Here is a 10,082-nt window from a genome sequence, read left to right as displayed (position 1 = left end):
TTGTATCTTAATTAGTAGAAGTTAAATTGTCTTGTATGTATTCGTGTAACCCCTTAAGAGTTCACGTAAACATAAGTGCAATCGTATGTTCTGTCGTCAAAGTGTTGTATTTCATAACACTTCCGTATTTTTTGAAATTATGTATCTGTTACGTACTTAATGGATGTTTGTGGTAACATTCACAATGTAATTTTATGTTAATGCCGCATGTTAATATTGGTCGATTAATTGATGGCAAAAATTTCAGTAAAGCTCATGTCCTGTGGACCCCCTCTCTTCCCCTTTCCTCCATCCCTCCCCCACCTCCTCGCTCGCCCCCGTCACCGTTAATTTTATACCAGACTAGGTGACTCTGATACGTGACAGTAAGTGTGCTAAGTTTGGTCCTGTAGCTGTGCTATGCTTCAAGAGATGCAGCGAAGTGTATCCATAGTAGTATACTCGTCCGGTAGCAAGGCAGTCCATTTTTGGTCCCGGAGCTCAGCGCACCGTCCAGCGAGCACCATGAGGGCAGAGATTGGATGAATTATTACGGTGGGAGTGCACCAAGTCCCAGGGTCACTGCGGAGGAAAAACCCTTCGGCGTTTGAAATCTCGTTGCGCTTCGCGACCTACCGTGTAATTTGCTGCGACGCCGACGTGACCGCTCCGGAAGATACCCCCCAGGCGAGGTGAGCTCCGGGTCGAGCTTCTACTGGCTTCCACGTCCGCATAACACTCGGGGGACGCGCCGGTCGGTGATCTTCACAAACCTGTTGCCCCTCCCGCGCTGCACAGCCGCCTGCACAGTTCACATCGACTCCCATCGCGCTCATTATACTCGTATAACTGAGGCACAGAAATAAAAGCAGGAGCATCGCGTCCAATAAGCCTAATAAGCTGCCTGCATCGGGCGGAATCGATGGAATTAAGGTTGCTTGTGGCAATAAAGTTTCTTATAAATGGCGGCTGCATCACCGCAGTAATGTTCCTCGTTCCACTTAAGAATAATATTCTTCGGTACCTCACCTACAATCAAAAAATATCCTAATAGAACGAGAGGGTTCTACTAGATGGACTGTTAAACAAATGACAGTCCAGAATGAGATTTTCACTCTGCAGCGGAGTGTGCGCTGATATGAAACTTCCTGGCAGATTAAAACTGTGTGCCCGACCGAGACTCGAACTCGGGACCTTTGCCTTTCGCGGGCAAGTGCTCTTGCCCGCGAAAGGCAAAGGTCCCGAGTTCGAGTCTCGGTCGGGCACACAGTTTTAATCTGCCAGGAAGTTTCAAATGACAGTCATTCGTAATTGAAGTCAAAGTTGGGCGAAGTGATTTTTTTTCTTGTCGGAAATTAGGTCCCCGATCTCTTGTTACATACAGAGAAAATCATTTGCAGAATTATTAGTCCTTGCCCTAGCTGATATGTCTGCGAAGATTGTTGTGTATATATCGCTACCTGTACCTTTCCTTAGAGTTCCTACGCTAAAAGTACTATGCAAATAGGTAATATCGAGTACTGAGTCACAAATATCGAAAAGTTTTTCACGAGAAATTCCTATTAAGTTCCTTTGTAGTCTGCCTCTATAGCGTCTAGGCAAACATTTCAGGACAGCTTCCATGGAACAGATGCCAAACGTATTTAGAATCCTTAGTCCTTTCTCAGTTACGTTATTGGATACAGTAATGGTGTTTCAGAAGGAGGAATGGTGAAAGAAGATACCCACCCGACAGTTCTATTACCCATATAACTCAGTCTTACGCTGTTCCATTCGACGATAGATTTACAGTTGTTACGCTCATCTATTGTTTTGTAGCAGTTACAGGGTCGTTTATTTTTTAGCACATACGACAGTTTGGAACAGTATTTTCTGTGGGACTGTTTTTAAAACGACAAGCAGACGTTGCGCTTGCCACATCAGGTAGAGGTTAGGGGCTAGAATTATACGGAGATTTAGTCATCGGAATGTTGAAGTATTGAATGGGGACGTGAAGAAAGCTCAAGATTTAAGGAAGACTGAAACTGTACTTCTTTAAGGCAGATCAAGGCTGTACAACGTACGGGGTTCGCGCTGTGGTCTGACACAAAGTATGCCAGGAGTATCAAAACGGCTCACATCCCACTGTAGAGTGTAAGATTCGAGAAAACTTTCTTAGTCAAAGACTTTTAGATGCATAATGTCTGAAGAAGGTTTTTCCTTTTTTCTTCTTTTTGTCATACTAATCGTACGGAGAAAAGTTTGCAGTTACGACGATTATCGCTTGGTAACGTTCGTGCTTATGCACAGGTAATAAACTCATAGTTCCATACCTAATTCAGTTTTATGGTAAATTAAAAGTGTACAGAAAGTTTTTATCATTTTCAGGTTAGGTTTTTATTTCAGTTGTTTATTTTACTGCTCGTTTTATAAGTTGTAATCTGTAAGTAATTATGAAGACAGCATCTTTTATCGTTTCGCGTATTAGTATAAGGGCGAAACTTTTGTTTAATCGAATTTTCTTGAGAATCTGACTCGGAGGTTGTTGTCACTGATTGGTCACGTAGGTAAGGTGAATATATGACTCGACAACGCCACCATCGGGAGAACCATTTTATAATGGAGCAGCAATTGGTGAAACGTAATCTATGAAGATATAACTGGAATGAGATACCTAGTGAGTGTCGTTAAAATATTTATAGTTACGCTGGCGACGGTGGGACGTCGTTATATATTCTCTTTATGGTCTCAAAATTTCAAAAAATATTTTATGGATTCGAAAATATTGAAAACACTAATTGTAATGTAATATTAACGTTCGTGAAATGAACACTACTACTCATACGCAGTACAGCTTATTTACAAAATACATTCACTACTCATACAGTGCCGTATTTAGCACAAATGGTATACTGTAAGTGTGTAAGCTTAGGGACTGATGACCTTAGCAGTCAAGTCCCATAAGATTTCACACACATTTGAATATTTTTGGTATACTGTAACAACACTTACATATTTAGATATTCGCAGCTGCCATTTACTTTTGTTTGTCGCCGCTCGACACAAAACAATACCACTTCTTAGGCTCTTCTTAGCAATGTGATCATCTTTTTTCCTCTGGCACACGATTACGCTACCAGTTGATCACCTGAGTATTTTTACCTTTATTAGTTACTGCTGCAGCTTGGCAAAAAAGGAGCTGTTCTCTAATTACAGTGACGCAATGAAACAGCAGGTTGTGACTTTAGCTACGATGTACGTTTCAGAAGCGAGTCAACAGAGGAAATTTGCTCTGCCTTACATTGCTGGATAACAAGCGAGTCCAGTTGTCCTTGCTAACGAGAGGACATTCCTTATTCAGCAAGAAGCCTAGAACCTGGGGTAGCGCTAGTGGGGCAGAGGAAGGACGGGAGATGGGTCAAGAGCTGTAAGCTGGGATGCTCACTACTCTGCACCTACTCCTCAATTTAGAAGTTCTCCACCTGGCGCCGCTGTCCACAAGATACCGTGCTTCGAATTTTGTAAATTTTCGTCATCTTTCTGCATAATTCGCATATAAACCTGGTGGAATCCATTGTTTTTCGGTTGTAATGTCAGCGAGTAAGTGCCTGAAATAGTAACAACCGTACAATATCTAGGAGTAACTTTCTAGAACGATCTAAAGTGGAACGTCTTTCCAAAAACCTAACTGTAGAAAGTGTACTTATGCGTTTTAGATTTACTGGAAAAATTCTACGGGAATATAGCTCGTCCCCAGAGGAAGTGGCGGTGATACGCTTCTCTAAAGTATTGGTAAATAAGTAAATGCATTCTTTTGCTAATAAACATGGATACAACGCTTTTCCTTGTTGGTGATCGGGTTTCATTTCGAAGCGGAACTCATCACTGAAGACAATTCTACTCCAGTCAATGAGAATACAGACCGAATACGCATCTGGAAACGCCCCGAACAATTGTAGTCTACCAAACTGATAGTCGCACTCAATAGGGCCCAATAACCAAGATTGACGGTATGGGTGCTATTTCTATGTGTAGTAGGAACCCTTTTTTGTCATCCGCATAATCCTTACAGGACAGCTGTACGTCGATAATGTTCATCGCCCCGTTTTGTTGCCCTTCATGGCAAGCCAACCTGGGTTTACATTTCAGCAAGATAATGCCCTCACCCACACGCGAGAGTTTCTACTACTCGTTTTCGTCCTTCCAAACCCTCTCTTGACCGGCAAGGTCACCGGATATCTCCCCAGCTGAGAACGTTTGGAACATTAAAGGCACATTCCTTTAACCATCTGGGGATTTAAGCTCTCTAACGCGTCAGTTAAGATAAATTTTGGCACAATATCCCGCAGGAGGATACTCAACACCTCTATGAATCAATGGCAAGCCTCACAACTGGTTGTATAAGAGACAGAGGTGGACCAATGAGTTACTGACTTACCCAATTTATGAAGCTCTTTCTCTTGAATTAATCACCCAATTTTTCAGAAATTGATTCTCTTTACATCTTTACAAGTACATCACATCTACCGATCTACATTCCATTTGGATAATTTCTTCGTGGTGTGGAACTTTTTGTGAGGGTGTTTAAATATATGAATAGAAGTGTCCGTACACCCCAGCCACTCCTGTAATACTCTCTTCTACACAGTCCAAAAGCTGTAAACTGACCTACGTTATTGTTGGCTAGCATATCAGTACTATAAATTAAATACACATGTATCTGCGTACTCATTTCTCTCAATATCAAAGACGTACTAACAAAAGAATATTGCAATGACAGCCACTATATTTTTCTAGTAAGCACTCACATGATAACAGATTCGCATCTGAAACTTCGTATCAACTCGAAGTAAGACAATAACGAACATTTCTATTAGTCTGAGCTATTAATATAACTACCGAATTCAATAATTTTTGTTTTTCTACATACATCAATCTGGCTGCTCGTTCTGCGACTCATTTTACTAGGTGAACTGTAGCAGAAGTACTGCTACGAAAGATGGGAACTTTAGGAGCATATAGATTATGCAAACAGCAAATACACTGGAAATCAACTTTCAGCGTCTTGAATTCTCACTAAACAGTGCATAGATACAATGAACATTTCCTACTATTCAGTTTGGTTCAGAAGGAAAATTAATTGTTTTAGGACGTTGTAATATAGATTAATTCCAATACAAAATTCAAATTTTTATGGCTTACGGAGATTGCAGGGGCAAATGTTCCTTTCACGGGTTGCTATAATAACTGCAAAGAGGTTTTTTTCTTTTTTTATCGACTGTCATATTTGTTTTGAAATCAAGTTGTGAAGTTGCGCTTGAGTTTACGTAATTGAATTTTTCAAATGTACTAGTCATTGGATTTGTTGACTAATTCTATTTTATCGTATGTCGCAGGTGTTTCCAAATAATGAGCATGACGGAATGGTATTTTGTGTGGGTTTTGAAATGTAGAGGCTGTTGCTGTTTGCAGAGAGCACGACAGACTATTTTCTAGCCTCAGAGTACCAGATAAGAGAGTGTTCAGTCATATTTTCAGTAAATCGCGCGAAACTTTCGCAGGAACAAGCATTCATATCTTATCCGACCATCTAAATGAAAAGAGTGTCGCTTAGAGAGAAGAAGTTATTTAGTTGGCAGAACGTAGTTTTTCAACAGGCACACGCAGAATTACTCCATGTATCGATGTTCAGCATACAAGAACATGGCGAACACTATGTACGTGCAACCCCTGTCCGTATCATTTATGGTGGATTCAATTCCTTAGAGAAGGGGATGAAGGCAGACTTCCGGAATATTGTCGTCGGGTAATTGGAAAATTGCGATAATTCCATTAATATTGTTTACTAATAGGCCACTTCCACTCCTGTTGGTATCAACCCACTCGTAATTCTTATCGGTGTCTGACCAAAATTAAGATGCTTTGTGAAAGACGCTTCTGAAAATGTGTTGTGTAGAATGACACACAAACAGTTGTTGATTAGGCCTTTTGTGTTATCGCAGTGTCTCGCAGGGCCCAGTTATCTGGAATTTTTCAGCTTCCAGCATTATGGTAGAGCTCCCTTTGGCTACAAAAATCGGTATGTTACACTAGCGTGACGTGGTTTCTGTACGTTCGCCCGTTGACATACCATCCGATCCTAACAAATCTCTGAGGACGGATCGGCAGAAACGGTCAGGTTTCTTGGCTACCAAGGCTCTGGATCTTACCCATTTAGAGTTTTGCCTGTTTTGATTGAAGCAAGACGCAGTATAGTGCTACCTTCATAAAAGAATGACAAGACGGCCTCAGAGGTACGCCTTATGTTTCAAGCAAGTTTGGAAGTACATTGAAGTCGGAGATGGAATATATGAAAAACAATTTTGAACATAATCATTTATATTTGATTAGAACTGTGTTTATATGTTTGGGTTCTAGGCGCGCAGTCCGGAACCGTGCGACTGCTACAGTCGCAGGTTCGAATCCTGCCTCGGGCATGGATGTTTGTGATGTCCTTAGGTTAGTTAGGTTTAAGTAGTTCTAAGTTCTAGGGGACTAATGACCACAGCAGTTGAGTCCCATAGTGCTCAGAGCCATTTGAACCATTTGAATATGTTTGGGTAGCATTGTGACAGGTGGAACTCGGTAACTTATAAAAAAATTAAAATGATATACAGAATGTTTCATTCGAATTATTTTACACTACAGTTTCCGAGAGTATTTACTACTCCTCATAAAACAGAGAAAATACGTGAAAGATACAGCACCTATGTATTCAAAGTTTTTGCATAATTGTAATGTCTCAGACTTCAAGAAGAATATAATAATTCCAATCCCAAAGAAAGCAGGTGTTGACAGATGTGAAAATTACCGAACTATCAGTTTAATAAGTCACAGCTGCAAAATACTAACACAAATTCTTTACAGACGAATGGAAAAACTAGTAGAAGCCGACCTCGGGGAAGATCTATTTGGCTTCCGTAGAAATGTTGAAATACGTGAGGCAATACTGATCCTACGACTTATATTAGAATCTGGATTAAGGAAGGGCAAACCTACGTTTCGAGCATTTGTAGACTTAGATAAAGCTTTTGACAATGTTGACTGGAATACTCTCCTTCAAATTCTGAAGGTGGCAAGGGTAAAATACAGGGAGCGAAAGGCTATTTACAATTTGTACATAAATCAGATGGCAGTTATAAGAGTCGAGGGACATGAAAGGGAAGCAGTGGTTGGGAAGGGAGTGAGACAGGGTTATAACCTCTCCCCGATGTTATTCAATCTGTATATTGAACAAGCAGAAAAGGAAACAAAAGAAAAATTCGGAGTAGGTATTAAAATCCATGGAGAAGAAATAAAAACTTCGAGGTTCGCCGATGACATTGTAATTCTGTCAGAGACAGCAAAGGACTTGGAAGAGCAGTTGAACGGAATGGACAGTGTCTTGAAAGGAGGATATAAGATGAACATCAACAAAAGCAAAACGAGGATAATGGAATGTAGTCGAATTAAGTCGGGTGTTGCTGAAGGAATTAGATTAGGAAATGAGACACTTAAAGTAGTAAAGGAATTTGCTATTTGGGGAGCAAAATAACTGACGATTGTCGAAGTAAAGAGGATATAAAATGTAGACTGGCAATGGCAAGGAAAGCGTTTCTGAAAAAGAGAAATTTGTTAACATCGAGTATAGATTTAAGTGTCAGGAAGTCATTTCTGAAAGTATTTGTATGCATTGCAGCCATGTATGGAAGTGAAACATGGACGATAAATAGTTTGGACAAGAAGAGAATAGAAGCTTTCGAAATGTGGTGCTACAGAAGAATGCTGAAGATTAAATGGGTAAATCACATACCTAATGAGGAAATATTGAATAGGATTGGGGAGAAGAGAAGTTTGTGGCACAAATTGACCAGAAGAAGGGATCGGTTGGTAGGACATGTTCTGAGGCATCAAGGGATCACCAATTTAGTATTGGAGGGCAGCGAGGAGGTTAAAAATCGTAGAGGTAGACCAAAAGATGAATACACTAAGCAGATTCAGAAGGAGGTAGGTTGCAGTAGGTACTGGGAGATTAAGAAACTTGCACAGGATAGAGTAGCATGGAGAGCTGCATCAAACCAGTCTCAGGACTGAAGACCACAACAACAACAACGTCATCTAGTAATGTAACCCGGTGATACACATTAAATATAGTATATTAACTTCGTACTAAATGCCCTATTTGTGCTAACCATTCGTATGTTTGAAGAATACTTCTTTTAGAAACGAATATCAAGTAACCAGAATGAGATTTTCACTCTGCAGCGGAGTGTGCGCTGATATGAAACTTCCTGGCAGATTAAAACTGTGTGCCCGACCGAGACTCGAACTCGGGACCTTTGCCTTTCGCGGGTAAGTGCTCTACCAACTGAGCTACCGAAGCACGACTCACGGCCGGTACTCACAGCTTTACTTCTGCCAGTATCCGTCTCCTACCTTCCAAACTTTACAGAAGCTCTTCTGCGAACCAGAAAGCTTCTGTAAAGTTTGGAAGGTAGGAGACGGATACTGGCAGAAGTAAAGCTGTGAGTACCGGGCGTGAGTCGTGCTTCGGTAGCTCAGTTGGTAGAGCACTTGCCTGCGAAAGGCAAAGGTCCCGAGTTCAAGTCTCGGTCGGGCACACAGTTTTAATCTGCCAGGAAGTTTCATATCAGCGCACACTCCGCTGCAGAGTGAAAATCTCATTCTGGAAACATCCCCCAGGCTGTGGCTAAGCTATGTCTCCGCAGTATCCTTTCTTTCAGGAGTGCTAGTTCTGCATGGTTCGCAGAAGAGCTTCTGTAAAATTTGGAAGGTAGGAGACGGATACTGGCAGAAGTAAAGCTGTGAGTACCGGGCGTGAGTCGTGCTCCGGTAGCTCAGTTGGTAGAGCACTTGCCCGCGAAAGGCAAAGGTCCCGAGTTCGAGTCTCGGTCGGGCACACAGTTTTAATCTGCCAGGAAGTTTCAATATCAAGTAAGTTTATGAAGCGTAACTAGTCAGTACGTCTGTATCCAGGAGAAGCGTCATTCTTCAGAAGTGCACCACAATGTCGCTGAATAATACTGTATAAGACTGTATTTAATAAGAGTAGACTGGAGACGTTCAAAAAAAATTTGATTGTAGATGTATAGCAAAAATTTTAAGAACAAATCGTTATCTGCTAGTAAATTTACTGACGTGGCAAAATTATTGTGTGCCTATGGTATGGTTGTTTCTGTTCGGCAGGCAGAGTTAAAACCATCTTAGTTTTCAGCTACATGTCACGAAGCTTCCTCGAAACAAATGTGCCGGACTACAGAGAAAGCTGGATTATGAATGGTCGGAAAATAGTTTCCATTAATTCCCAGCATCAGCTCAGAACGGAAGGATGAACAGGCCTAGAGCCCATTGAAGCAACAGTCCCGGCTTAGCCTTCGACCGTTAAGAGAATCCACGAAAAATAAAAGCCAGGAAGGCAACAGGAATATTTGTGTCTCTATTTTGGAGAGCAAGAGTTCACCGTCTTGATGTTAGAAGTTAGGGGCGGTACGACAGAATGTGGAGGCATGTTGAAAGTTCACAACTGTTTATTATGAGTCTACAGGAAAGGCGGTCGTAGGTTCGAGAGCCAGAACCAAATCCTGAGAAGTACTTTCAATTTAACCAGTCCACTTTGGTTACATTCATCGATATTTACAAGATGAATACAGTGTCCAGAGTCTGTGAAACGCCCTGGATGAAAACACCAAAGAGGAGTATAGTAACATCATGAACATCAGGACGGTATGAGGATCAGGACTAAACCAAAGAAAACACACCACGACTTAAATATACTCACAGACAAGCAATAAGGCGATATTTTTCGTCAGTAATGCTAAATGAATGCTTCTAAATGTCATATGAGAAGTGAACATAAATTGGAGTTTAACTGAACCAGAGAAAATCAATAAAAACACTCAATAACCATTCAAATTATTACAACGATTAAAATTTTACAACGACGATTCACTAGTGTTGGTTGATTCTTAAGGTGGATAATTTCCCGAATGCTGGGACTCTTAATGATCCAAATACATTACAGAAATGTAATCAGTAATGCTAAATAAATGCTTCTGAATATCATATGAGATATGAACATTAATGGG

At 40.9% G+C, this 10,082-nt stretch overlaps 1 non-coding gene across 1 annotated transcript; it reads left to right on the top strand.

The window, feature by feature from the left end:
* The first annotated feature begins 8,822 nt into the window (after nucleotides 1-8,822).
* On the top strand, nucleotides 8,823-8,897 carry Trnas-cga (transfer RNA serine (anticodon CGA)). The gene has a single exon. It is a non-coding gene; the product is annotated as a tRNA-Ser (tRNA).
* The last annotated feature ends 1,185 nt before the right edge of the window (nucleotides 8,898-10,082 follow it).

This window comes from Schistocerca gregaria, chromosome 5 (assembly GCF_023897955.1).
Source record: "Schistocerca gregaria isolate iqSchGreg1 chromosome 5, iqSchGreg1.2, whole genome shotgun sequence".
In the NCBI taxonomy this organism is placed as follows: Eukaryota; Metazoa; Arthropoda; class Insecta; order Orthoptera; family Acrididae; genus Schistocerca; species Schistocerca gregaria.
This window is presented reverse-complemented; position numbering and strand designations above follow the sequence as displayed.